Source organism: Pseudophryne corroboree, chromosome 8, assembly GCF_028390025.1.
Source record: "Pseudophryne corroboree isolate aPseCor3 chromosome 8, aPseCor3.hap2, whole genome shotgun sequence".
Classification (NCBI taxonomy): domain Eukaryota; kingdom Metazoa; phylum Chordata; class Amphibia; order Anura; family Myobatrachidae; genus Pseudophryne; species Pseudophryne corroboree.
The window spans coordinates 361,296,924-361,324,518 of NC_086451.1; the positions used below are offsets into that span (position 1 = coordinate 361,296,924).

At 48.6% G+C, this 27,595-nt stretch overlaps 1 long non-coding RNA gene across 2 annotated transcripts; it reads right to left on the reverse strand.

The window, feature by feature from the left end:
* Positions 1-21,807: 21,807 nt before the first annotated feature.
* Positions 21,808-27,112, reverse strand: LOC134949133 (uncharacterized). Of its 2 annotated transcripts, XR_010183109.1 has the most exons (5): positions 26,392-27,112; positions 23,831-24,043; positions 23,575-23,671; positions 23,398-23,456; positions 21,808-22,677 (listed from the first exon to the last, which is right to left on the reverse strand). It is a non-coding gene; the product is annotated as an uncharacterized LOC134949133 (long non-coding RNA). The 2 variants fall into 2 exon arrangements; XR_010183108.1 differs by lacking the exon at positions 23,831-24,043 and having other exon boundaries at positions 26,392-26,995.
* Between the last annotated feature and the right edge of the window lie 483 nt (positions 27,113-27,595).

Below are 27,595 nucleotides of genomic sequence, written 5' to 3' on the forward strand. Positions count from 1 at the left end.
GGGGGGAAACTTTGGGAAACTACTGGGGCAAATGGAAATTGCAAACAAGTTAGGCCCATACCGCTGGGGGAGGAGAATGCCGGCAAGCCAAGGGCGCTTGTAGTAAAGCTATCCCCCGCCGCGGACCTAAAAGCCGTAAATGAAGCAGGTTGGCCTGGTAAAGACACAGAGGCTGCTGCGGAGCCTTGTACAGAAAAGGCCCGCAGTACCTCCAAGTGTCCAGCAGATGGCTGCCCCTCCCTACCTAGCATAGCACTAGCAGCTTGCTGAGAACCATGGGAGGTGCAGCCTGGTACTAAAATGGCCACCTGGAGTATATGACTCCCCCCAGCTAAATTGTCAACATGCCCGCTGACCCCCCCCCGGCCACCGGGGCCCTGTGATGCCCCCCAGCAGCCAGTGGGGTATCAGGGACTACAATAGCACTGGGCGCGGGACCCGCGGGGGGCCCACTATGCCCCAGGGTAGCCGCGCCCGCACCCACCCCTATAACAATGCCCAGCGCGGCTCGGGGGTGCCGAATCCCCGCCACGCATGCAGCCCGCATCAGTGCTGGCATCCGCCACCTCATACCTGCTAATCGCGGAAGAGACGCGTCCGGCCGGCGCTGCAGGCACAGAAACACTCGCGGCCGGGGGTGCCAAATCCCTGCTCCGAGACACCAGACCTCCAGCACCGGCGGCCGCCGTGCCAGACCCGCTGACAGCGGGCTGCACGGAGCCGCCGGGTGCTGCAGTGTGGATGGAGACGGGAGGCGCTGACGGATCATGCACCGTCGCGCCTCCCGCTCCGGAGCTAAGAGCGGGCCTGGCAGGGGGAGCAGCAGGGCGGCGGAGGCGCACAGCCCCCGGCGGGGGAGCTGAGTCCACCAGCCGCTGGGGATGGGGAGCAGAGAGCCTGGGCCTGGGCATAGTGAAAGGGTGGAGAGGACACCCGCTGGGCAAGTGACACTGGCAGGGAGGGAGGCAAATAGAAGGGGGGGGGGGGGGGGCAACAAATGACTTTAAACTGTGCAAAAGAATATGATGAAAGCAGATAGGAAAGGGATAAAGAAATAGGGAGTAAAGAATAACTGAAACAGAAGGGAATAGAGAAAATTCAGAGCAAGAAATCTCAAGGGGAAAAAAAGTGAGAGAGACAGCAACAGCCTTCACCAGAGCCAGCCATAGGCATAGGCAAACTAGGCAATTGCCTAGGGCATTTGATATACCTAGGGGCATTATCAGCTTCTGAGAGACAGCAACAGCCTTCACCAGAGCCGGCCATAGGCATAGGCAAACTAGGCAATTGCCTAGGGCATTTGATATGCCTAGGGGTATTATCAGCTTCTGCTGATAAATGATATGCGACATGCCTATTTTCTGTATGTAGCATTTCATATGCAGATACAGCCACAGTCTCACACAGTATATTGGCATGCTGCATATCAGTTTAATCAGCAGAAGCTGCTTGTGCATCCTAGCCACATAGCAATGCAAATAAGATGCATTTTCATTTAAAAAAAAGGTGCCCGACGTTAGCATTGATGCAAGATTTGTGAGGACATATCTGTTAGTGGAAGTGTGAGTGCTGTGTGCATGTGAGTGGGTTGGTTGTGCAGTAGTGTTCAGAATATGTGTAAGGAGCATTATGTGTGTCATGTAAAAATGCATTAATAATGTGCAACATATGTGTAAAGGGTCACTATGTGTGTCATTATGTGTATAAGGGCATTAATAATGTGCGGCATATGTGTAACAGGGTACTACTGTATGTGTGTCATTATGTGTATAGGGGCACTAATAATGAGCAGCAAATGTGTAGGGGGCACTATGTGTGTCATTATGTGTATAAGGGCATTAATAATGTGCGGCATATGTGTAAGGGACATTATGTTTAAAAGGGCATTAATAAAGGTTGTCATAATGTGTAAGGTGCATTATGTTTATAAGGACATTAATGTGTCTCATATGTGTAAGGGGCATTACTGTTTGGAATTGTGTATAAATGCATTACTAATCTGTGGCATTATGTGTATAAGGTGCTCTACTATGTGGCGTTGCAAATAGAAAGGGCACTACTGTGTCGTCTAATGTGAATAAAGAGCAATAAGGTGTGGTGTAATGTGAATAAGGAGCAATTCAGTGTGATGTAATGTGAATAAGGGGCTCTACTGTGAGGAGTAATGTTTATAAGGTAAAGTGATACTACTGTGGGATGTAATATGAATTATGGACACTATTGCAAGATAAAATGTGAATAAAGTTGCAGTACTGTGTGGCGTAATTGGAATTGGGGTTACTATTGTGTGGCCATGTCCCTTCCCGGCAAGAAGATGCCCCTTTTTGGGCTGTGCGTCAAATGTGCGAACTGTTTCTATTTAAAATATAGGGGGTACAAGGACTGCTATGGGTGAGGGGTGATGGTGCTGGGAAAGAGGTGCAAGGTCAGAGGCAGAACCAGCTGTAGTGCTAGGGGGCACCAGCCAAAATCTTGCCTAATGCATCATATTGGTTAGGGCCGGCTCTGGCCTTCACTTATCACTTCCAACCGACAAGAGGAAGCAGATCTGGAAGTTTCTACCCTTCATGCACTAAATCACCTCCCCTACACTCACCGATAGGCTGGCCATAACCAATTACAACTCACTCCAAACTCTGATCTCCCTAGCAACAAAGGACATCTTCGACCAATCACAAAAATGTAAGACTCTTATATAGATTTCGTGCCTAGCCAGACACTCTCCTTATCTAAGCAGTGATAAGAGCGGAGAAGTGATCCAGTGGAGAAGTTGCCCCATCAACCAATCAGCAGCTCTGTATCATTTTATAGTATGCAAATTATAGATGTTACTTCATTGCTGATTGGTTGCCATGGGCAACTTCTCCACTGTCTCACTTCTCCACTCTTATCACTGCTTAGTAAATGTCCCCCTATGGCAGTGGTTCCCAAACTCAGGCATCAAGGAACCCTAACAGTCCAGGTTTTAAAGATATCCTTGGCTCAGCACAGATGGTTAAATCAAACTGACTAAGGTACTAATTAAGTCACCTGTGGCCAAAACCTGGACCGTTATAGGGGGCCTTGAGGACCAAATTTAGGAACATCTGCTAGTCTATGGGAATGTCTGTTTCATGGACAACATACTGTAATTGTATGATTGTTTTATCACATTTAGGTATATGTGTATATAAATGCCATAGTGAGGCCCAATGCCTGATCTCTGACACGTATGAGGTTGTCTTTTTTTGACAAGGCCAGTGAAAGACATGGGGGCATCCTAAAAGTGCCACAGAAGGGGCAACCACTTTCTCTTGCTTTATACTTCACCCCAACTGTTGGTGGGACACCCTCTGGCTCTCAGACTGGGCGTATGTTGTTTGTGGCATCATTGCCTAGCGCTACACTGACGGCTGCTTCGCCTTCATGGCGGTGTGCTATCAACATAAGGGCATTAAAAACACTGGACATACCAACTTATACCACCAGAACTATCCCTTACATTCTCTACATTTGAGGTCCATGCAATACGCCTCTACTAATCTTTGAGTTGCTGTTATTTTCCGTCCACCTGGTATTTCCTCCAAATTCCTCGACAACTTTGCTTCATGGCTTCCTCACTTCCTCTCTTCTGACATTCCCTCCATATCCTAGGTGATTTCAACATCCCTATCGATAACCCCACAAAATCACCTGCCTCTAAACTCCTTAACCTCACCTCTTCACTTGGTCTCTCCCAGTGGACCACCTCACCCTCCCATGTGAACGGAAGCTCACTAGATCTGGTTTTCACTCACCGCTGCAATATTTCTGATTTCTCCAACTCCCCTTTTCCCCTCTCTGACCACCACCTGCTCTCTTTCAACTTATCTATCTCTGCTTCCCCATCTCTCCCTCCTTAGGCTACCATCACTAAGCGTAACATTGAAGCTATTGACACCTTATCCCTATCCTCCCCGTTTCTCTCTCCTCTTCTCTCTCTCATGCCCTGAACAAGCCACATCCCTATACAATGCATCTCTTACTTCTGCCCTTGACTCTGTTGCTCCACCAACCACTATTCACCATCGCAGAGCAACACCTCAGCCCTGGCACACCAAATGCACCAGATATCTTCAAAAATGCTCACGTACTGCCGAGCGACAGTGGAGGAAATCACACTCTAAGGCAGACTTCCTCCATTTCAAATTTATGCTCTCATCCTTCAGTACTGCCCTTTCCCTCGCTAAACAATCATACTTCAAAATTCTCATCTCTACCCAGTCTTCAAACCCCCGGCGCCTCTTTGCCACTGTTAACTCCCTCCTCTGCCCACCACCACCTCCTCTTCCTTCCTCATTGTCTGCTCTTGACTTTGCCAATTATTTTACATCCAAGATTGACCCCATACGTCAGGATATCACATTCCACCAGACCAGCCACCACCCATCCCTTGCCACCCCTCCCCTTCCCTCTTACCAACTCTGACATCTTTCTCCCATGTATCTGGTGAGGATGTCATGGCCCTCACCCGTTCCCCCCCCCACAACCTCCCTACTTGACCCAATCCCCTCCCACGTCCTCCGCTACCTCTCTCCTTCTGCCTGTTTCTATCTTGCCCACCTTCTCAATCTCTTCCTCTCATCAGGCACTGTCCCCTCTGCCTTCAAGCATGCTCTTGTCTCCCCTATTCTTAAAAAAACCTACCCTTGATCCAAACACTCTCTCCAACTATCGACCCATCTCTCTCCTCCCTTTTGCCTCCAAACTTCTTGAGCGTATTGTCTATAATCGCCTCACTGCCTTTCTTTCCTCTCACTCACTGCTTGACCCATTCCAGTCTGGTTTCCGTTCTCTTCACTCCACTGAAACTGCCCTCACAAAAGTCTGCAATGACCTCCATGCAGCCAAATCTAAGAGCCACTAATCTCTGCTTATTCTTCTTGACCTCTCTGCTGCTTTTAACACTGTGGACCACCCTCTCCTTCTGCAAATCCTTCACTCTCTTGGTCTGCGTGATACTGCCCTCTCCTGGCTGTCCTCCTACCTCTCTGATCGTTCCTTCTCTGTCTCCTCTCATGACGCTACCTCCCCCATACTTCCACTAACTGTTGGTGTCCCCCAAGGCTCTGTTCTTGGTCCTCTCCTTTTCTCTCTCTCTATACGTCCTCTTTAGGTGAACTCATTAGTTCTTTTAACTTCCAATACCACCTCTATGCTGATGACACTTAAATCTACCTTTCCTCCCCTGATCTATCCACGGCTCTCCTCACTCGTACCTCCAACTGTCTTTCTGCTATCTCTTCCTGGATGTCCCAGTGCTTTCTTAAACTCAACGGGGTAAATTTACTAAGCTCCCGATTTTGACCGAGATGCCGTTTTTTCATCAAAGTGTCATCTCGGTAATTTACTAAGCACTAATCACGGCAGTGATGAGGGCATTCGTAATTTTTTGCAAGTTCAGGTAAAAAATTACGAATGAATACACCATCGGTCAAAACGCGGCTGTTTAAGTATGAATCTCGGTCATTTACTAAGAAGTGCAAAGCAAAAAAAGAACAAACACTGCCGTGAAAAATTACAACTCGTAAAAAAGTGCTAAAAAAAAACAGACCTGCTTTTTTTATTCGTGATTGGATAGGCATGCACGGATCCATGAGATCCGTGCATGTATATCAGTGGGAAGGGGTGGGAAAGTGATTATTTTTAAAAAAAAAATTGCGTGGGGTCCCCCCTCCTAAGCATAACCAGCCTCGGGCTCTTTGAGCCGATCCTGGTTGCAGAAATATGGGGAAAAAAATGACAGGGGTTCCCCCATATTTAAGCAACCAGCATCGGGCTCTGCGCCTGGTCCTGGTCCCAAAAATACGGGGGACAAAAAGAGTAGGGGTCCCCCGTATTTTTAAAACCAGCACCGGGCTCCACTAGCTGGACAGATAATGCCACAGCCGGGGGTCACTTTTATATAGTGCCCTGCGGCCGTGGCATCAAAAATCCAACTAGTCACCCCTGGCCGGGGTACCCTGGGGGAGTGGGGACCCCTTCAATCAAGGGGTCCCCCCCCCCCAGCCACCCAAGGGCCAGGGGTGAAGCCCGAGGCTGTCCCCCCCCATCCAATGGGCTGCGGATGGGGAGGCTGATAGCCTTTGTTGTAAAAGAAAAGATATTGTTTTTAGTAGCAGTACTACAAGGCCCAGCAAGCCTCCCCCGCATGCTGGTACTTGGAGAACCACAAGTACCAGCATGCGACGGAAAAACGGGCCCGCTGGTACCTGTAGTACTACTACTAAAAAAATACCCAAAAAAAGACAAGACACACACACCGTGAAAGTATAATTTTATTACATACATTTCATACATTACATACATTTCCCTTTCAGAATACAATTCAAACTTCTCACACTCACTTACAAAGCACTCACCCACTCCTCTCCATTTACTCTCCCACCCATCCTCTTCGCTCTGCCAATGCACGCCGACTCTTGTTTTCTGATTACTTCCTCCCACTCCTATCTCCAAGATTTTTCATGTGCTGCTCCCTTTCTCTGAAAATCTTTACCTCTCCCCCTCAGACTCTCCACCTCTCTACAGAACTTCAAACGGGCTCTTAAGACCCACTTCTTTACCAAACCCAGCCAAATCTCATCCTAACCCCCTGTTTCATGCTCAGTCTACCCCATCTGTGTCACCCGTCTGTCTGCCCCTCCCCTTTAGAATGTAAGCTCTCCCAAGCAGGGCCCTCTTCCCTCATGTGCTTACCCTTTTCTTACTTTAATAATCCTCAACTGCCCAAATCCCGCAGTTTTTTGGCCACCTTGAAACTTATCTCTATGTCATCTACTGGTGTAGTTATGCTTAGTTACCCTGTACTTGTCCTTTATTGTCTTCAACTGTAAGTCACTGTTTTCCTGTTTTGATAATGTGCATATGTACTCTGTAATTGTGCGCTGCGGAACCCTTGTGGTGCCATATAAATAAAGGATAATAATAATAAACAGGATTTTAATACCTACTCGTAAATCCTTTTCTCCTAGTCCATAGAGGATGCTGGGGTCCACTTCAGTACCATGGGGTATAGACGGTTCCGCAGGAGCCATGGGCACTTTAAGACTTTTTCAGAGTGTGAACTGGCTCCTTCCTCTATGCCCCTCCTCCAGACCTCAGTATAGGAACTGTGCCCAGGGAGACGGACATTACAAGGAAAGGATTTACTTTTAAGTTAACGGTGAGATTCATACCAGCTCACACTTCAACCATGCCGCACAACATGGCATTCAACATCACACCTGCCAACGGGCATGAACTATTGCAGCAACATGCTGAAATTAATTCTAACACAACATTCGTGTAACTACAATGAAAAACAACTGCAGGTGAAGTACGCACTGGGTTGGGTGCCCAGCATCCTCTACGGACTAGGAGAAAAGGATTTACCGGTAGGTATTAAAATCCTGTTTTCTCATACGTCCTAGAGGATGCTGGGGTCCACTTCAGTACCATGGGGTTATACCAAAGCTCCAGTACGGGCGGGAGAGTGTGGATGATCCTGCAGCACCGTTTGACCAAACTTTAGGTCCTCATCGGCTAAGGTGTCAAACTTGTAAAACTTAGCAAACGTGTTTGTCCCTGACCAAGTAGCTGCTCGGCAAAGTTGAAAAGCCGAGACCCCCCGGGCAGCCGCCCAGGATGAGCCCACCTTTCTAGTAGAATGGACTTTTACCAAAGTCGGTAATGGCAATCCTGCCATGTAATGAGTGTGCTGAATCGTACCTCTGATCCAGCGCGCAATAGTCTGCTTAGAAGCAGGACACCCAATCTTGTTGGGAGCATACAGGACAAACAGCCTCTGTTTTCCGTATCCGAGCTGTTCTTGCGATATAAATTTTCAAAGCTCTGACCACATCCAGAGACTTTGACGCAGCGAAGGATTCAGTAGCCACTGGCACCACAATAGGTTGGTTTATATGGAAAGAAGAAACCACCTTAGGCAGAAATTGCTGACGAGTTCTTAACTCAGCCCTATCTTCATGGAAGATCAAGTAAGGGCTCTTGTAAGACAAGGCCCCCAACTCAGACACCCTTCTTGAGGATGCCAAGGCCAACAGCATGACTACTTTACACGTGAGAAACTTCAATTCTATCTCCTGGAGAGGTTCAAACCAATCCGATTGAAGGAACTGTAACACTACTGTAAGATCCCATGGTGCCACAGGAGGCACAAATGGAGGTTGGATGTGCAGAACCCCCTTCACGAAGGTCTGAACTTCTGGAAGGGAGGCCAATTGTTTCTGAAAGAAAACGGACAATGCCAAAATCTGGACCTTGATTGACCTCAATCGTAGGCCCGCATCCACACCCGCCTGGAGAAAATGGAGAAAACGTCTTAACTGAAACTTTTCCGTTGGAGCCTTCTTGGATTCACACCAAGACACATATTTTCTCCAAATACGGTGGTAATGTTTAGACGTTACCCCTTTCCTGGCCTGAATCAGAGTGGGAATGACTTCTTTGGGAATACCCTTTCGGGCTAGGATCCGGCACTCAACAGCCATGCCGTCAAACGTAGCCGCGGTAAGTCTTGATATACACACAGCACCCGCTGGAGCAGGTCCTCGCGAAGAGGAAGAGGCCGGGGATCTTCTATGAACAACTCCTGAAGATCTGAATACTAAGCCCTCCTTGGCCAGTCCAGGACAACGAGGATAGCTCAAACCCTTGTTCTTCTTATGATCTTGAGAACTTTTGGTATTAGTGGAAGCGGAGGGAACACTTACACCGACCGAGACACCCACTGGGTCACTAGTGCATCCACTGCTATTGCTTGAGGGTCTCTAGACCTGGAACAATATCTCTAAAGTTTCTTGTTGAGACGAGATGCCATCATGTCTACTTGAGGAACTCCCCAAAGACCTGTCACCTCTGCGAAGACTTCTTGGTGGAGACGCCACTCTCCTGGATGGAGATCGTTTCTGCTGAGGAAGTCCGCTTCCCAGTTGTCCACTCCCGGAATGAAAATTGCCGACAGAGCTCTTGCATGTCTTTCTGCCAAGAGGAGGATTTTTGTCACCTCTGACATCGCCGCTCTGCTTTCGTTCCGCCCTGACGGTTTATGTAACGCGACTGCTGTTACATTGTCCGACTGGATCTGTACGGGTTGATCTTGAAGAAGATGTACCGCTTGTAGAAGGCCATTGTAAATGGCTCTCAACTCCAGAACGTTTATGTGAAGACAAGCTTCTTGACTTGACCATTTTCCTTAGAAGCTTTCCCCCTGTGTGACTGCTCCCCAGCCTCGGAGACTTTCATCCGTGGTTACTAGGACCCAGTCCTGAATCCCGAACCTGTGTCCCTCTAGTAGGTGAGAACTGTATAGCCACCACAGGAGCGAAAATTAATTTTATGCTAAGAACTTACCTTTGTTAAAACTCTTTCTGCGAGATACACTGGGCTCCACAAGGATTGGACAATGGGGTGTAGAGTAGGATCTTGATCCGAGGCACCAACAGGCTCAAAGCTTTGACTGTTCCCAGAATGCACAGTGCCGCCTCCTATATCACCCCGCCTCCCAGCACAGGAGCTCAGTTTTTAGTTAACCAGCCCAATGCAGTAGCAGGAAAAGAGACGACAACGGTTAGTAGCCACATACACCACACACTAACGACAGGATAAGTGTCAGCGGCTAATGCCATACCAACCCAAAGAAGCTAAGTGCGTCAGGGTGGGCGCCTTGTGGAGCCCAGTGTACCTCACAGAAAGAGATTTAACAAAGGTAAGTTCTTACCATAAAACTCGTTTTCTGCTGCGGGGTACACTGGGCTCCACAAGGATTGGACAATGGGGATGTCCTAAAGAAGTTCCTTATGGGAGGGGACGCACTGTAGCGGGTACAAGAACCCAGCGTCCAAAGGAAGCATCCTGGGAAGCGGCAGTATCGAAGGCATAGAACCTTATGAACGTGTTCCCTGAGGACCACGTAGCCGCCTTGCACAATTGATCAAGGGTCGCACCTCGTTGGGCCACCCAAGAAGGTCCAACAGACCATATAGAATGGGCCTTAATGTGATCAGGAGCAGAGAGGCCAGCATTCACATAAGCATGTGCAATCACCATTCTAATCCATCTGCCCAGAGTTTGCTTGTGAGCAGGCCAGCCACGTTTGTGAAATCCAAACAAAACAAAAAGAGAATCAGATTTTCGGATAGAAGCAGTTCTCTTCACATAGATACGGAGAGCCCGTACCACATCCAAAGACCGATCTTTGGGAGTCAAATCAGGAGAGACAAAGGCCGGAACCACAATCTCCTGATTAAGGTAGAACGAAGAAACCACCTTAGGTAAATATCCGGGACGAGTCCTAAGAACCGCCCGGTCATGGTGAAAAATCAGATATGGGGAACTACAAGACAAGGCACCCAGATCCGACACTCTTCTAGCAGAGGCAATAGCCAGCAAGAACACCACCACAAGGGAAAGCCACTTAAGGTCAGCTGAACCAAGAGGTTCAAATGGAGGCTCCTGCAACGCCTCCAAAACCACCGACAAGTCCCAAGGAGCCACAGGCGGGACATAGAGAGGTTGGATACGCAACACACCCTGAGTGAAAGTATGAACATCAGGTAAAGTCGCAATTTTTCTCTGAAACCACACTGACAAAGCAGAAATATGAACCTTGAGGGAGGTCAGACGCAGGCCCAAATCTAGGCCTTGCTGCAGAAAAGCCAAAAGTTTGGCTGTACTAAACTTGGAAGCGTCATAATTGTTAGATGCGCACCAAACAAAGTAGGAATGCCAGACCCTATGATAAATCCGAGCAGAAGCCGGTTTCCGGGCCCGCAACATAGTTTTAATGACCTCTTCAGAAAAACTCTTAGCCCTCAAGATGGAAGCTTCAAGAGCCACGCCATCAAAGATAGCCGGGCTAGGTCCTGGTAGACACAGGGGCCCTGAACGAGGAGGTCTGGGCATTGTGGAAGTAGTAGTAGACGGTCCGACGATAGGCCTTGCAGGTCTGAGAACCAGTGCCGTCTGGGCCACGCCGGAGCTATGAGAAGCAGATTTCCTTTTTCCTGCTTGAACTTCCGAATTACCCTGGGCAAGAGTGACACCGGAGGGAACATGTACGGCAGCCTAAACCTCCACAGCACCGCCAGCGCATCCACGAATGCTGCTTGAGGATCCCATGTCCTTGCTCCGAAGACCGGAACCTTGTGATTGTGTCGAGACGCCATCAGATCTACATCTGGAAGACCCCACTTTTCCACTAGGAGTTGAAACACTTCTGGATGGAGGCCCCACTCGCCGGCATGCACGTCCTGACGACTAAGAAAGTCCGCTTCCCAATTCAGGACTCCCAGAATAAATATTGCCGATATGGCCGGTAGATGGCGTTCTGCCCAACTTAGAATCTGTGAGACTTCCTTCATTGCCAAACGGCTTCGAGTGCCGCCTTGATGATATATGTAAGCCACAGTGGTGGTGTTGTCCGATTGTACTTGAACAGGACGGTTCTGAATTAAATGCTGGGCCAGGTTCAACGCATTGAAGACCGCCCGCAATTCCAGAATGTTGATCGAGAGGAGAGATTCCTCCTTGGTCCACCGACCCTGAAGGGAGTGTTGCTCCAGCACCACGCCCCAACCTCTTAGACTGGCATCTGTCGTCAACAGGACCCAGTTGGATATCCAGAAGGGACGACCCCTGCACAATTGTTGGTCCCGGAACCACCAGTGTAGCGACAGACGGACCTCCGGAGTCAAGAAGATCATTTGAGATCTGATTCGGTGAGGCAGGCCATCCCACTTGGCTAGAATCAGCCTCTGGAGGGGGCGAGAATGGAATTGAGCATACTCCACCATGTCGAATGCTGATACCATGAGGCCCAGCACCTGCATTGCCGAATGTATCGACACTTGCAGAAGAGAAAGGAAGCAACAAATCCTGTCCTGAATCTTCAGGACTTTCTCCTGAGACAAGAACAACCTCTGGTTGTGAGTGTCCAACAACGCTCCCAGGTGCACCATGCTCTGAGCAGGGACCAGGGAGGATTTCTTCCAGTTGATGAGCCACCCGTGGGCTTGTAGAAACTGGACCGTCATATCCATATGACGCAGGAGAAGATCTGGGGAATTTGCCAGGATTAACAAGTCGTCCAGATACGGCAGTATCCTGACCCCTTGACGGCGGAGTACCACTGTCATCACCGCCATAACTTTGGTGAAGACTCGCGGAGCCATTGTTAAACCAAAAGGTAACGCCCAAAACTGGTAATGTAGGTTGCCAATAGCGAACCTCAGGTATTGTTGATGTGACACTGCTATAGGAATATGCAGGTAAGCATCCTGTATGTCCAGGGAGACCATGTAGTCCCCAGGTTCCAAGGCCAGAACTATAGAGCGAAGGGTTTCCATACGGAACTTGGAAACCTTCACAAACCTGTTCAGTGCCTTGAGGTTGAGAATGGACCGGGAGGACCCATTCGGTTTCGGGACTAGAAACAGCGGAGAATAGTACCCCCGGCCCCTCAACCTGCTCAGGTGGTGTGTCAACAATGTTTAACACATCTCTCATGACCTCAGTCATGAGCTGCACCCCCTTAGCCAGAGATGCCACCCCCCTCTGCACATCCCCATCACCGTCTGCCGTGTCAGAGCTGGTATCCTTGTCATCTTGCATAATCCGGGCAAGTGCACGTTTCTGTAGGTATATGTTGGAGGCTTTAGAAGAAATAGGAGCAGAACCTGACCAAACAGCCATATAACTTTTTAAAACCTGAGTTTCAGTCTCAGTATGAGCTACCCTAGCAGATATCTGAGAGATCATTCCCTTAATAGAAGTCAGCCATTCTGGCTCATTAACAGGGATCTGGGACAAGACATTACAATCTTGGGTACATGGAATGGATTCCTCAGTAGAAGAAATGTCCTCCGCAGCATAAGACAAAGAATCCCTGGACATGGCTATGTGAAAAAACATATACCCACACACACAGGGAAATGTCAGACACAGTTTCCCCACCAAGTACCTTCAGAGAAACACAGAGCTCGGAGCCAGCACACCCACAGCGCTTCACTGAAGTAATTATAACAGAAATACCTGGCGCAGACTGTGTACCTAATCGACTACACAGTAATATACACAGCCTCCCCCCCTTCTACAACCCCCTGGTACCGCACATGGTAGCTGGAGCCGTGTGGAGGGACAGCACTCCCCTGTCAGCATCTCTGTCACTGGAACTGCAGGGAGGAAAATGGCGCTGAACGCCGCTGGGTCCGCTCTGAGAAGCTCCGCACCCTTGCTGATGGCGCGTCTTCCTGCACTTTTGAATTTTATATTGGACGGAGGTTTTGTGGCAATCAGCATTACCGAGGTCCCTGAAAGCCCAGTAGTGACCAGTGTAGGGTATTTTGTCGCTGGCTCAGGGCGCCCCTCCTGACGCCGCACTGATGTACCTCTGATCCTCCGAAGCGCTCCTACCCTGTTGCCGCCATCTTCACACCGGCTCCCCGCTTGTCGGAGCGCCGGTGACTCACTCGCCACCTGAGCCTCTGTTAGGGGTGGCGGCATGCTGCGGGAGTGAGCGGTCGCCTGGGGTGTGGCAAACGATCATCACCCTCAGGAGCTCAGTGTCCTGTAAGCGGAGATAGTGGCCATTAACCTCTCAGGGTTGGACACTACTCCCTCCCTAAGTCCCACGAAGCAGGGAGGCTGTTGCCAGCAGCCTCCCTGTGCCTAACTAATAAAAAAATATAACTAGAAAAACTCCTATGGAGCTCCCCTAGCTCTGACCGGCTCCTCCGGGCACATTTTCTAAACTGAGTCTGGCAGGAGGGGCATTGAGGGAGGAGCCATCCCACACTCTCAAACTTTTAAAGTGCCAATGGCTCGTAGTGGACCCATCTATACCCCATGGTACTAATGTGGACCCCAGCATCCTCTAGGACGTAAGAGAAAATAGTAACAAATATTCTATTGTAATAATTGAGCATTTTGTTTAATTTAGTACTGCACACAAATATCGCCCACTTAGAAGTAGTTACGGCCTTAGCATACATGCTACGGCTATGCCCCCATTCCCATTACAACTCCCCAATGTTGAGGTTTATTTAGGATATCTGTCAGTATAAATTATTAATAATTTGTGACTTATATTAAAGAACTATTCTAGAACAATACATAAGCAGTGTTTTTTTTTTTTTTTACAATACTGCATTTATTACATAATTTCTTACCTTTACACTTATTTTAATTTAGAATATTTTAAGTACCTTCAGCAGGGGGACCCAATTGAATATATGGAATATGCTTTAATAAATTATCATCACAGGTGCCTGGTATCTCTGGGTATGATATGAGTGATCAGTCTCAGCGTGCAGGGAGAATCAGGTAGGCTTTCCTTCAGCCCCTGTAGCCACTTGACTGTCAGCTTGGCAGGGCACATTTCCTCCAGCAACCAAGAAAATCTGCAAATTTTCCCCTCACCCACCGAAATTGGTGGCTCAGGTATCAGGGCAAGAGTTCCCAGGGGCTGGCTGTTAGTTACAGCCATTCAGGAGGCCAGTGGACAGGCAGCAGAGGCGGGATGCCTGTCAGGTGTAGTATAAGTGAGGCAGCTAAAGAGAGCACAGGGGCCCATACAGGTGGGACCCCGGCCAGTAAGGACCCCTAAAAGACTCCGGCTGATAAGAGAACACGCCAAATCCCCCCATTTTCCCCGTGCAGCAGGCAGCTGGAGAGACAGCCCCTGAAGGACTCCAGTGAGGAGAGCCAGAAGGAGCCCTGTGTCGGAGTAAGGTCTGCCCACAGCGGTGCCTGATGAGCAGGACCCTATTGCTGGAGCTGTTCCCACTGAGGATGCGGCGCGGAGGATCCAGCATGGACCAGAGGTGCCCTGAATAAGTGTGACCACGCAGACCCATCTGCGGAAGTTTTGACAGGAGACCCGAAGCGAGCAACGGGTGCTGTGCAGGTGTCAGCTAGGACAGCCCAGCCTGTAGTAGACCCAGAAGAGAAGAGGACCCGACCCTGGCCTGGGCAATCCACCCTGGGCGGTGGGCAAGGGGCCAAGGGGGAAATTCCGAGTTGTTCGCTTGTTATTTTTTTCTCGCAACGGAGCGATTAGTCGCTAATGCGCATGCGCAATGTCCGCAGTGCGACTGCGCCAAGTAAATTTGCTATGCAGTTAGGTATTTTACTCACGGCATTACGAGGTTTTTTCTTCGTTCTGGTGATCGTAATGTGATTGACAGGAAGTGGGTGTTTCTGGGCGGAAACAGGCCGTTTTATGGGTGTGTGTGAAAAAACGCTACCGTTTCTGGGAAAAACGCGGGAGTGGCTGGAGAAACGGAGGAGTGTCTGGGCGAACGCTGGGTGTGTTTGTGACGTCAAACCAGGAACGACAAGCACTGAACTGATCGCAGATGCCGAGTAAGTCTGGAGCTACTCAGAAACTGCTAAGAAGTGTCTATTCGCAATTTTGCTAATCTTTCGTTCGCAATTTTGATAAGCTAAGATTCACTCCCAGTAGGCGGCGGCTTAGCGTGTGCAAAGCTGCTAAAAGCAGGTTGCGAGCGAACAACTCGGAATGACCCCCAAGTGCGGTGTGGAGAAAGAGAGCGTGTGACACGTGACAGCGCCCAGTGTGGACTGGAGATCTTTTAAGCGTTCGTGAAGTGACAGGTCTTGTCACAGTTACAGTATGACAGCACATTCTGAAGTGTGCTAATTGTTTTAACCTCATCCTGTGGGACCATTGTATCTACAAATACACTTGTTATGTTCCAGACAGAACTAGATACAGAAGGTGTACCCTTTGTTTCTCATACGTCCTAGAGGATGCTGGGGATGTTTCAAGAACCATGGGGTATAGATGGGATCCGCAGAAGACATGGTCACTTTAAGACTTTAAAAGGGGTGTGAACTGGCTCCTCCCTCTATGCCCCTCCTCGAGACTCCAGTTTAGAATCTGTGCCCAGTGAGACTGGGTGCACACTGAGGAGCTCTCCAGAGTTTCTCAGAAAAAGACTTATGTTAGGTTTATTATTTTCAGGGAGAACAGCTGGCAACAGTCTCCCTGCATCGTGGGACTTAGGGGAGAGAAGCAGACCTACTTCTGTGAGTTTCAAGGCTCTGCTTCTTAGGCTACAGGACACCATTAGCTCCTGAGGGTCTGAACGCTAGATACGCCTAGATGCTCGTTCCCGGAGCCCGCCGTCACCCCCCTTGCAGAGCCAGAAGTCAGAAGACGGGTGAGTAGAAGATCAGAAGACTTCAGTGACGGCTTGGAGGTACCGCACAGTGGCCGCGCTGCGCGCCATGCTCCCACACGCAGCGGCACTACAGGGTGCAGGGCGCGCGGGGGGGGGGGGGGGGGGGGCGCCCTGGGCAGCATGTAATTCCTCAATAAGACTGGCAGAAGTGATTTTCAAGTGCCTAGGCACTGAATCCGGTCCCCTGCCAGTATAAATATTTAGTAAAATAGCAGGACTGAAGCGCCCCATTGAGGGGGCGAGGCTTAGCCCTCACAGCTCTCACCAGCGCCATTTTCTCTTCACAGAGCTGCAGAGACGCTGGCCTTCCTCTCCACTGCTGTACAAATAACAAGGGTACAAAACACGGGGGGGGGGGGGGGCACAGTATATTTGGTGCTATTTAATATAAGATAAAAGCGCTAACAGGTATGGGGCTTTAAATAAAAAGTGTTCAGAACCGGGATAAGTGCTGGGTTGTGAGCTGGCAAACTCCCTCTGTGTTTCTCTGACAGGCTTTACTGTGGGTCTGTCCCCTATATGCCCAGTGTGTTTGTGGGTGTCGGTGCACGTGTGTCGGCATGTCTGAGGCAGAGTGCTCTTCCCAGGAGGAGACTGGAGTAGGGAAAAAAACGGCTGTGGGAGTGACCTTGTCGGCACCGGCGACTCCTGATTGGGTAAATGTTTTGAGTGCTTTGAATGCGAATGTGGCTCGGTTGATTAAAAGATTGTATAAATCTGAGTCTCAGAACCAGGCATGGAAAAAATCCGTAGAGGATGTGTTGTCCCAGGTTCAGACCCCCTCGGGGTCACAAAAGCGTTAATTTACCCAGATAGCAGATACAGATACCGACACGGACTCTGACTCCAGTGTCGACTATAGTGATGCCAGATTAAATCCAAAACTGGCTAAGAGCATTCAGTACATGATTGTGGCGATAAAAGACGTGTTGCATATCACGGAGGACCCTGATGTTCCTGATACAAGGGTCTGCATGTATAAAGGAAAGAAACCTGAGGTAACGTTTCCTCCCTCTCATGAACTGAACACTTTTTTTGAAAAGGTTTGGGAAAATCCTGACAAGAAGTTTCAGATTCCCAAGAGAATTCCGGTGGCATATCCGTTCCCCTCGGGGGATAGGGAAAAGTAGGAGTCACCCCCTATTGTGGACAAAGCTTTATCACAGCTGTCCAAAAAGGTGGCGCTGCCGTCCCCTGAAACGGCAGCCCTGAAGGAACCTGCGGATCGTAAGCAGGAAAATACATTGAAATCCATTTATGTCACTATGGGTACGCTGCTCAGACCTGCTGTGGCTTCAGCATGGGTCAGTAGCGCTATTGAAAAATGGGCAGATAACTTGTCATCTGATATAGATACCCTAGATAGGGATGGCATCCTCTTGACGCCGGGTTATATCAAGGTCGCTGCAGCATACCTTAAGGAAGCTGCGAGAGCTATTGGTCTTTTGGGATCAAAGGCCAATGCCATGGCTGTCTCAGCTAGGCGTGCGTTGTGGATTCACCAATGGAATGCTGATGCTGACTCCAAGAAAAGTATGGAAGCTTTACCATATAAAGGAATGGCCTTATTTGGAGACGGCCTTGATGATTTGGTGTCTATGGCTACCGCGGATAAGTCATCCTTTTTACCTTATGTTCCTCCACAACAAAAGAAAACGCAGAATTATCAGATGCAGTCCTTTCGGCCCAATAAATTCAGAAATGGCCGAGGTTCTTCCTTGCTTGCTACTAGAGGACGGGGAAGAGGTAAACGATCTCCAGCCTTGTCAGGCTCCCAGAAGCAGAAGTCCTCCCAGACTTCTGCCAATTCCACCACATGACGTTGGGGCTCCAGTGCGGGAGTCCGCACCGGTGGGGGCCCGTCTAAAACTCTTCAGTCAGTTTTGGGTTCGAACCTAGACTCTTGGATTTTACAAATAGTATCCCAAGGGTACAAGCTGGAGTTTCAAGACGTCCCCCTTCGCCGGTTTTTCAAATTTGCCTTACCAGCTTTTCTTCCGGACAGGGAGTTAGTTTGCGACGCAATACAAAAATTGTGTCAAAATCAGGTTACCGTCAAGGTTCCCCAGTCACAACAGGGAGAAGGTTTTTATTCGAGCCTGTTTGTGGTCCCGAAGCCGGACGGCTCGGTCAGACCAATCCTAAACCTGAAATCCATGAATTTCTACCTAAAGAGATTCAAATTCAAGATGGAGTCTCTCCGAGCAGTGATTTCCAGTCTGGAGGAAGGGGATTTTATGGTGTCGGTGGACATAAAAGATGCCTATTTACATGTTCCCATTTATCCTCCGCATCAGGCTTACCTGAGATTTGCAATTCAGGATTGTCATTACCAATTTCAAACGTTGCCGTTTGGTCTATCCAAAGCTCCGAGGATTTTCACCAAAGTGATGGCGGAGATGATGGTTCTCCTTCGCAAGCAAGGAGTCACAATTATCCCATACTTGGATGATCTCCTAATAAAGGCGAGATCCAGGGACCAGTTGGTCCAAAACGTTGCACTCTCCATGACAGTTCTTCAACAACATGGTTGGCTCCTAAACTTGCCAAAATCACAGTTGATTCCGACGACGCGGTTGTCGTTTTTGGGAATGATATTGGACACAGAACTACAGAGAGTCTTTCTTCCTGTGGAAAAGGCTCTGGAACTTCAGAGTCTGGTCAAACAAATTCTGAAACCAGCAAGAGTGTCAATCCATCAATGCATTCGGTCGCTGGGGAAGATGGTTGCAGCCTACGAGGCCATTCAGTTTGGCAGATTCCATGCCAGGGTGTTCCAGTGGGACCTGTTGGACAAGTGGTCCGGGTCCCATCTACACATGCACCAGAGGATAATCCTGTCTTCCAAGACCAGGGTATCACTCCTGTGGTGGCTGCACAGCTCTCACCTCCTAGAGGGGCGCAGGTTTGGGATCCAGGACTGGATCCTGGTAACCACGGATGCAAGTCTCCGAGGCTGGGGAACAGTCACACAGGGGGAAAACTTCCAAGGAAGATGGTCAAGCCAGGAAACTTGTCTCCACATAAACGTTATGGAGTTAAGGGCCATTTACAATGGCCTACTACAAGCGGAACATCTTCTTCGAGGTCTGCCTGTACTGATTCAGTCGGACAATGTAACAGCAGTAGCGTACATAAACCGTCGGGGCGGAACGAAAAGCAGAGCGGCGATGGCAGAGGTGACAAAGATCCTCCTCTTGGCAGAAAGACAAGGATTTTCCGCTGGGCGGAAAAGTATACAAGCGCTCTGTCAGCAATCTTCATTCCAGGAGTGGACAACTGGGAAGCAGACTTCCTCAGCAGACACGATCTCCATCCAGGAGAGTGGGGACTCCACCAAGAAGTCTTCGCAGAGGTGACAGGTCGTTGGGGAGTTCCTCAAGTGGACATGATGGATTCTCGTCTCAACAAGAAGCTTCAGAGATATTGTTCCAGGTCACGGGACCCTCAAGCGATTGCAGTGGATGCTCTGGTGACACCGTGGGTGTTTCAGTCAGTGTATGTGTTCCCTCCTCTTCCTCTCATTCCAAAAGTTCTAAAGGTCATAAGAGGAACAAAGGTCCGAGCGATCCTCCTTGTTCCAGACTGGCCAAACAGGGCTTGGTATCCAGATCTTCAGGAATTACTCATCGGAGATCCCTGGCCTCTTCCTCTGCGCGAGGACCTGTTACAACAGGGGCCGTGTGTGTATCAGGACTTACCGCGGCTACGTTTGCCGGCGTGGCGGTTGAACACAAAATCCTAGCCCGTAAGGGTATTCCCAGTGAAGTCATTCTCACACTCATCAGGCCAGGAAAGGGGTAACGTCCATACATTACCACCGTATTTGGAGGAAATATGTTTCTTGGTGTGAATCCAAGAAGGCTCCTACGGAAGAGTTTCAGCTAGGACGGTTTCTCCATTTTCTACAAGCAGGTGTGGATGTGGGCCTAAAATTGGGCTCAATTAAGGTTCAGATTTCAGCCTTGTCGGTTTTCTTTCAGAAACAAATGGCCTCCCTTCCAGAAGTTCGGACTTTCGTGAAAGGCGTGTTGCACATCCAACCTCCATTTGTGCCTCCAGTGGCACCATGGGATCTTAATGTGGTGTTGCAGTTCCTTCAATCACATTGGTTTGAACCTTTACGGAAGGTGGAGTTAAAATTCCTCACTTGGATAGTGGTCATCCTTTTAGCCTTGGCATCTGCAAGGCGGGTGTCTGAGTTAGCGGCCTTGTCTCACAAGAGCCCTTATTTGATCTTCCATGAAGATAGAACTGAATTGAGGACACGTCAGCAATTTTTACTGAAGGTGGTTTCCTCTTTCCACATAAACTAACCTATCGTGGTTCCTGTGGCTACTGACGCCTTCGTTGAGTCAAAATCTCTGGATGTGATCAGAGCTTTGAAGATTAATGTCGCCAGAACGGCTCAGATTAGAAAAACAGAGGCTCTGTTTGTCCTGTATGCTCCCAACAAGGTTGGGTATCCTGCTTCCAAGCAGACCATTGCGCGCTTGATCTGTAACACGATTCAGCAGGCCCATTCCACGGCTGGATTACCATTACCAGAATCAGTGAAGGCCTGTGTTCTGTTGAATGCCATGTTGTGCGGCATGCTTGAGGTGTGAGCTGGTATGAATCTCACCTTAGTTTAACAATAAATCCTTTCCTCGAAATGTCCGTCTCCCTGGGCATAGTTCCTATAACTGGAGTCTGGAGGAGGGGCATAGAGGGAGGAGCCAGTTCACATCCTTTCAAAGTCTTAAAGTGCCCATGTCTCCTGCGGATCCCGTCTATACCCTATGGTTCTAATGGTGACCCCAGCATCCTCTACGGACTAAGAGAAAAGGATTTACCGGTAGGTATTAAAATCCTATTTTTTGGTTATCCATAATTTTTATAGCATTTTGTGTATGCAGTGTGGGTATACAGACCAGTATCTCTCACAGGTATGGCAGCATAATGATCTGTTTCCGTGTAAATCACTCGTTCAAATAATACATGTTATGAGTCAGGCCTATATACCCACTGCACCTGTGATTTCCTACTTTTAGAGCATTTGAGCAGAAAACCCTTATTTGATCATTGTACCTTGAAAATAGGGTATCCGTACTCTGGGTCGACAGTGTCTAGGTCAACACACATTAGGTTGATACCTATTGGTTGACAGTGAGTAGGTCGACACAGGAAATAGGTTGACATGGAAAAAATGTCGACATGTGTTTTTCACATTTTTTTTCTTGTGTTTTTTTTTTAAACTTTTTCATACTTTATGATCCACGTGGACTACAATTGGAAACGGTAACCTTGCCCTAAGCGAAGGAAGCCATGCGAGGGGACACGGTGCACTAATTGGGGTTCCTGGTCACTTTACGCAGAAAATGACACCAAAAAAACAAAAAACTCATGTCGACCTTTTTTCATGTCAACCTTGTTCATGTCGACCTGATGGCCGTGTCGATCTGTTTCCTGTGTTGAGCTACTTACTGTTGACCAATAGGTGTCGACCTAGACACTGTTGACCCTGAGTCCCATACCCAGAAACATATATTTAGGAAGCTACATGTAACTTGCAGGGTGTGTAGCTTAGTGAAGAATGTGAAGAAACATTTCACTTAGTTTTATTTAGAAATAAAAATTCTGGTGTTGCTGTACTCTGTGAGGGGGTGTCTCCATCTACTCCTCATTTTCTTTCCTGCTTTCTGCACTGTGGAATGATTGGATTATCTCTGCCAATTATTGGATATATGACCAGTGTTTGTATTGCCATCATCCATTCAATAAATAAATACAGTTTTGTGGGTGGAGCCATTAACAGAGGCTGCAGGATGAGAAGCACGTGGCTGTTTTTCTCCATCTTGCTTGTGCCACAAGGAACATCGAGGCCACTTAGTGCAGAACTTAATTGCCCAGTAACTCTTGACAGCAGGCATTTGCTCTTTTGGCCTGTTGCCATTGTCTTCATGCTAGCTGTTATTCTCTCCTGTGGTGTTTGAACAGGTAGCGGTGGTGTTGGTAATGGTGAGGAGTTTGGAGACAGCTTGTAGCTGTTGATGTTGGTCAACATCTATGGGAAGGAGACAGACACGACACACAAGGTGGTGGTGATGGGGAGGGGTTTGGGAGTGGGGAAGGGTAAACCCTTACGCTTATATGTCTGATATAACTGACATAATGAGGCAGGGGAAAGGGCTATAGTGAAAGGGCTGAGCTGCATAAAGGCATAAGGGGTAGGAAGAAGGGGAGCAGTTGAGATAAGCATATTCGGGTTGGAGAGAGGGTAGTGGGGATGTGGGTAGAGGGGATACTGGGGGTGTGGGTAGAGGGGATGCTCGGGGTGTGGGGAGAGGGGATGCTGTGGGTGTGGTTAGTGGGGATGCTGAGGGTGTGGATAGTGGGGATGAAGTTGAAGGTGGGATGGATAGTGAGGTGGGTGGGGGTGGTAGGGTTGAGGGTAATGGTGCTGCCATTTGATCTGTGGAAAAAAGACAACCAGGAAACTTAATTTTAGTAATTGCTATATGATAGATGTGTTTTTCAAAAGGTGGCTATAGCATAGTCAACATTGCAGTGTCAACACTATGTCGACATTGTTATTGTCAAACCTTTGACTATGGGCGGGATGTACTAAAGCAAAAATGCGGTAAAACCCCCGAAAACGGGGGTTTTACCGCATTTTCATATTTACTAACACCCTACCGCCGCGTTTTCGGCGTCCAGGGTATCGCCATTTCTGGATGGCGATACCCTATAGAAGCCTATGGGCTTCTTTTTGCCGACCGCCGCAACCCGCCGACACCGTCGACACTGCCGCAGACGCCGACCCCCCTCCCCCCCAGCTTACCTTCCTCCAGGCTGCCCTGGACCCGGAAGGTAGTCTCCTCCTCCCCCTAGCAACGCAGCCGGACGTCCTTCCGGCTGCAGGGGGGAGGAGGAGGCGCCGGGGGCAGCATGCTGCTGCTTCCCAGCATCTAGCCTGTGTGGGGACCCCTGGGAGGTGACGGACACCCCCCGCAGACCACCTAACAGGTATCGCGGGGGGCCTCCGTCACCGCATCGCGATGTTGATCGCATATGTTAGTACATATGCGATCAACATCGCTGCGGTAACCGGCGAAGGGCAGCGATGTATGTTAATACATCCCGCCCTATATCTCCTCATTATAATGTAGAGCCTATATCTAATTATTGTTACCTTTCTTAAGTGCAAATGCAGATTCTATGTCGGCCGCTATTCTACACATTTTCCGGCACCTGCAAAAAAAAAGAAGAGAAGGACAATCAGAGATCATACATAGCGAGCAAGAAACAGCTGAATTTACAGTAAGTAAATAAACCATAATGCAATCTGTAAAAGATGTTAGTAACTCACCGAATGAAAATGTATAGAATGAATGCAATGAGTGCTATAGCACAGACGGCACTGCATATCGATATAATGAGCAGATTATCTGCAGTCAGTGTCATCGCTGTGCAGGAAAGAAACACATAGGAGAATTACTCATCTCAGTTACAGCCATGCTACACATACCAATTCCCTATTCAAATCATAAAAACAGCAGCGCGGTTTCCTTAACATGGGGAGTATTGGTAATATAGACAATAAGTATAATAAGACAGACTGGCACCTTTATATTCTCTATACACATCATGAGGATATTCGATACTGTCGCTGTATATTCAGACACCATATGTTGTATTGTACCAGTGATTCAGATTAGGCAGGGACTGGAACGCCTCTACCTTCGGGGTTTTCTCTAGTTACTGTCTATATACCAGCCGGGCAATGTTGATAATCAGCTTTGCCAGTAACTACGGAATTGCATCCAATAGATAAAGATCTGTGTCATATGCAAGAGTAATAAAGAGTAAACTGATCTGTCTGGCTGAGATAAAGACCATACTGGAAAAACACTAAAGATAAAGCAATGTACAGTACAGGTAAGGAGATGAGGAGTCTCTGCACCTGACAGAGGCGTAACTCTGGGAGGCAACGGAGTCTAATTGCCACCGGGCTCCTGCTCTGAAGGGGGGCACTTTTCCTACCGTTCTGTGACTCCATTGAATTAAGTTAATTGACACAGTAGCTGCCGCTATCTCTTCAGTGGCCGACTTCCTCACTGGTCCCTGCACCTTACATGTCACACCCTTTTTATTATACTGTAGACACACATTTTACAAGTGTCATACCCAGGATTAGAAACCACGATCTATTACACTGGAAGCAGACACCTTACTGATGAAGCTATTTGCTCCTGTATAGGACATATGAGAATTCTAACTATGGCCCTCATTCCGAGTTGTTCGCTCGCAAGCTGCTTTTAGTAGCATTGCACACGCTAAGCCGCCGCCTACTGGGAGTGAATCTTAGCTTAGCAAAATTGCGAACGAAAGATTCTCAAAATTGCGATTAGAAATTTCTAAGCAGTTTCTGAGTAGCTCGATACTTACTATGCCACTGCGATCAGTTCAGTCAGTTTCGTTCCTGGTTTGACGTCACAAACACACCCAGCATTCGCCCAGACACTCCCCCGTTTCTCCAGACACTCCCGCGTTTTTCCCAGAAACGGCAGCGTTTTTTCACACACACCCATAAAACGGCCAGTTTCCGCCCAGAAACACCCACTTTCTGTCAATCACACTCCGATCACCAGAACGAAGAAAAAACCTTGTAATGCCGTGAGTAAAATACCAAACTTCTCAGCAAATTTACTTGGCGCAGTCGCAGTGCGAACATTGCGCATGCGCAATTAGCGGAAAATCGCTGCGATGCAAAGAAAATTACAGAGCGAACAACTTGGAATGAGGGCCAATATGAAGTTACTTCTCTGACAATTACACGCAACTTCATATAGTTAGAATTCTCATGCTTACTGTACAGGAGCAAATAGCTCCATCAGTAAAGTGTCTGCTGTCAGTGTAACAGGTCATGTGTTCTAATCTTGGGTATGACTGCTTAGAAATGTATGATTTAAAATAAAAGACAATGAAATGTATATATAATTTTTTATTCAGAACCTTACACATGCACACATATACGCAGACATACATACAGTACATGTATTTATCTAAATATAGGGGGGTGCACCAATATTTATCTTGCCTCCGGGCAACTGTGACGGACTTACGCCACTGGCACCTGACATACTGTATGGGGGGTATTCAATTATAGTCGGTAAAAATGAGAGATGTGCGGCAGGCACTTTTCGTGTTTTGGTTTTGATTCTAATTCCATTTTCGTGTTTTAGTTTTGGATCTGGATGATTTTTGAAAAAAATCATAAAAACAGCAAAAATCACAGAATTTGGGGGTCATTTTGCTCCTACAGTATTATTAACCTCAATAACAATCATTTCCACTAATTTCCAGTCTATTCTGAACACTGAGCACCTCACAATATTGTTTTTAGACCTAAAAGTTGCACCGAGGTGGCTGTATGACTAAGCTAAGCGACAAGATGGCACTATTCAAAAACTAGTCCCCAAACAGCACATGATGCAAAGAAGAAAAAGAGGTGCAATTAGGTAGCTGGATGGCCAAGCTAAGCGACACAAGTGTGCGGCACAAACACCTGGCCCATCTAGGAGTGGAATTGCAGTTACAGACAGGATGGCAGATTTAAAAAATAGGCCCCAAACAGCACATGATGCAAAGAAGAAAAAGAGGTGTAATGAGGTAGCTGTATGACTAAGTTAAGCGACACAAGTGTGCGGCACAAACACCTGGCCCATCTAGGAGTGGCACTGCAGTGGCAGACAGGATGGCAGATTTAAAAAATAGGCCCCAGGACTTCCGGTGGGCGGTGCATCTGTGATGGCCGCATTTTAACTGAGCTCTGCTCTGTTCGACCCAATCCACTACCATCATCGCTGTTCTAGCATGTTTTTACTAAATACCTATTCAGGATCATTACCCTCACAGACAGCGGCACCTATTGATATCATTCCTGGGGTGGTGGACTGGGAGTGAACCCTTTTTTCCCCGGAGTCCAGCTCATACCCAGGCCACCGCGTGGTGTGGAACTGTGCTCCCTTCCTCCCTCACCTGCGCTGATTCCCCTCATCCCTACACACAGCCAGCATTGTGCACCGGGGAGGCTGCATCTGCCTCTTCCACGCACACCTTCCTCGCTAGACTGCTGCGATCCCCCATCCCCTGGGGTCGGAAACTCGGCTCTCCTGGGCTGTACCTGAATGCCGGAGCTGCGGGTGCCGAGCGGGGAACGTGAAGCAGTGACGATCGTCTATCCACCGCGGCTTCTCCTCCGTGCTAAGAAGCCGGCCGCCTTCCTATCCCCATTCGCTGCGGCTGCTCTGCGCCCGGCTGGAATCTATGACGCTCTGATTGCTCACCTGGAGCTGCTACCTTGGAACTAACGGGGCCAAGAGCCGCGACCCCCCGGCCTTATTCGCTTCACTCTCTACAATTGTTCCTGCCTTTGACTGCCTACAGCCGTGTGGCCACAGAGTGAGAGTGACTTGGCTTTCTGGCTGTGTACTGACGCTCCGTGGGTGCAAACATTAACTGTGCCCTGTCCTCCACCACCTACTACCATTGCCTCATGCCTCCTGCACAATGCCCCTTGACAGGTTACCACTTAGAGAGACTGTCTAGCGGGGAACATCCCCCCCCGCAATCTATACTGTGCAGACATGCTGGACTCTCCTTCCTGATCACCTGGCATGCACTACCGCCCTACAGCTTCTCGCCTGGCTGTAACAACAAACGCTGCCTGCTGTCTGGAGATTCGGACCGGAAGACACCCGTGATGCCCTTCCGGACCTCTGGCGAAGGGTCCTCTGGTACAAACATTGTCCGTTACCCCCCTCTATATTAACCCCCCTTCTCATCTCCACTCTATCTCATCCTTCATTCATCACCCTCCTATTGTATTGCCCTTATCCCCCCTATTTTCCTCTTTCCTTTCCCTGCACTCTATTTACCCTCCCTCTTATCCCTCCTACTTGCCTAATCCCTCCTCCACCTGCTCCACATTATTTAAACCACTCTTTAGGACCCCTGGCATTCTTCGCTCCTCCCATATCTTGTCCGAGCCAGTACACCTCCCTACCTGGACTGTTTTTCGATGGTACTACTCTTTAACTCTATGTATGCTGCTCTGTTATCCTCTCCAGGAGATGTGAATCCGATCACAGCCCTTCTCAACAGTGATTTCTTGTGCCTGCATTTGGCTGCTATTCCCTACCATTACCCCCCTTTTGTCCACCACCACACTCTGCATCTACACACCACTTTGGAATAACCAGCACTTGGTTCCCAGCCATCCTGCGAAGACTTACCACTGACTGGTTGCTCCCTGGGGATCAAACAGACTCTTCTTACTGCAGACACCCTACACGACTTTGCCACTTGTAGCTACGACCGATATTTTC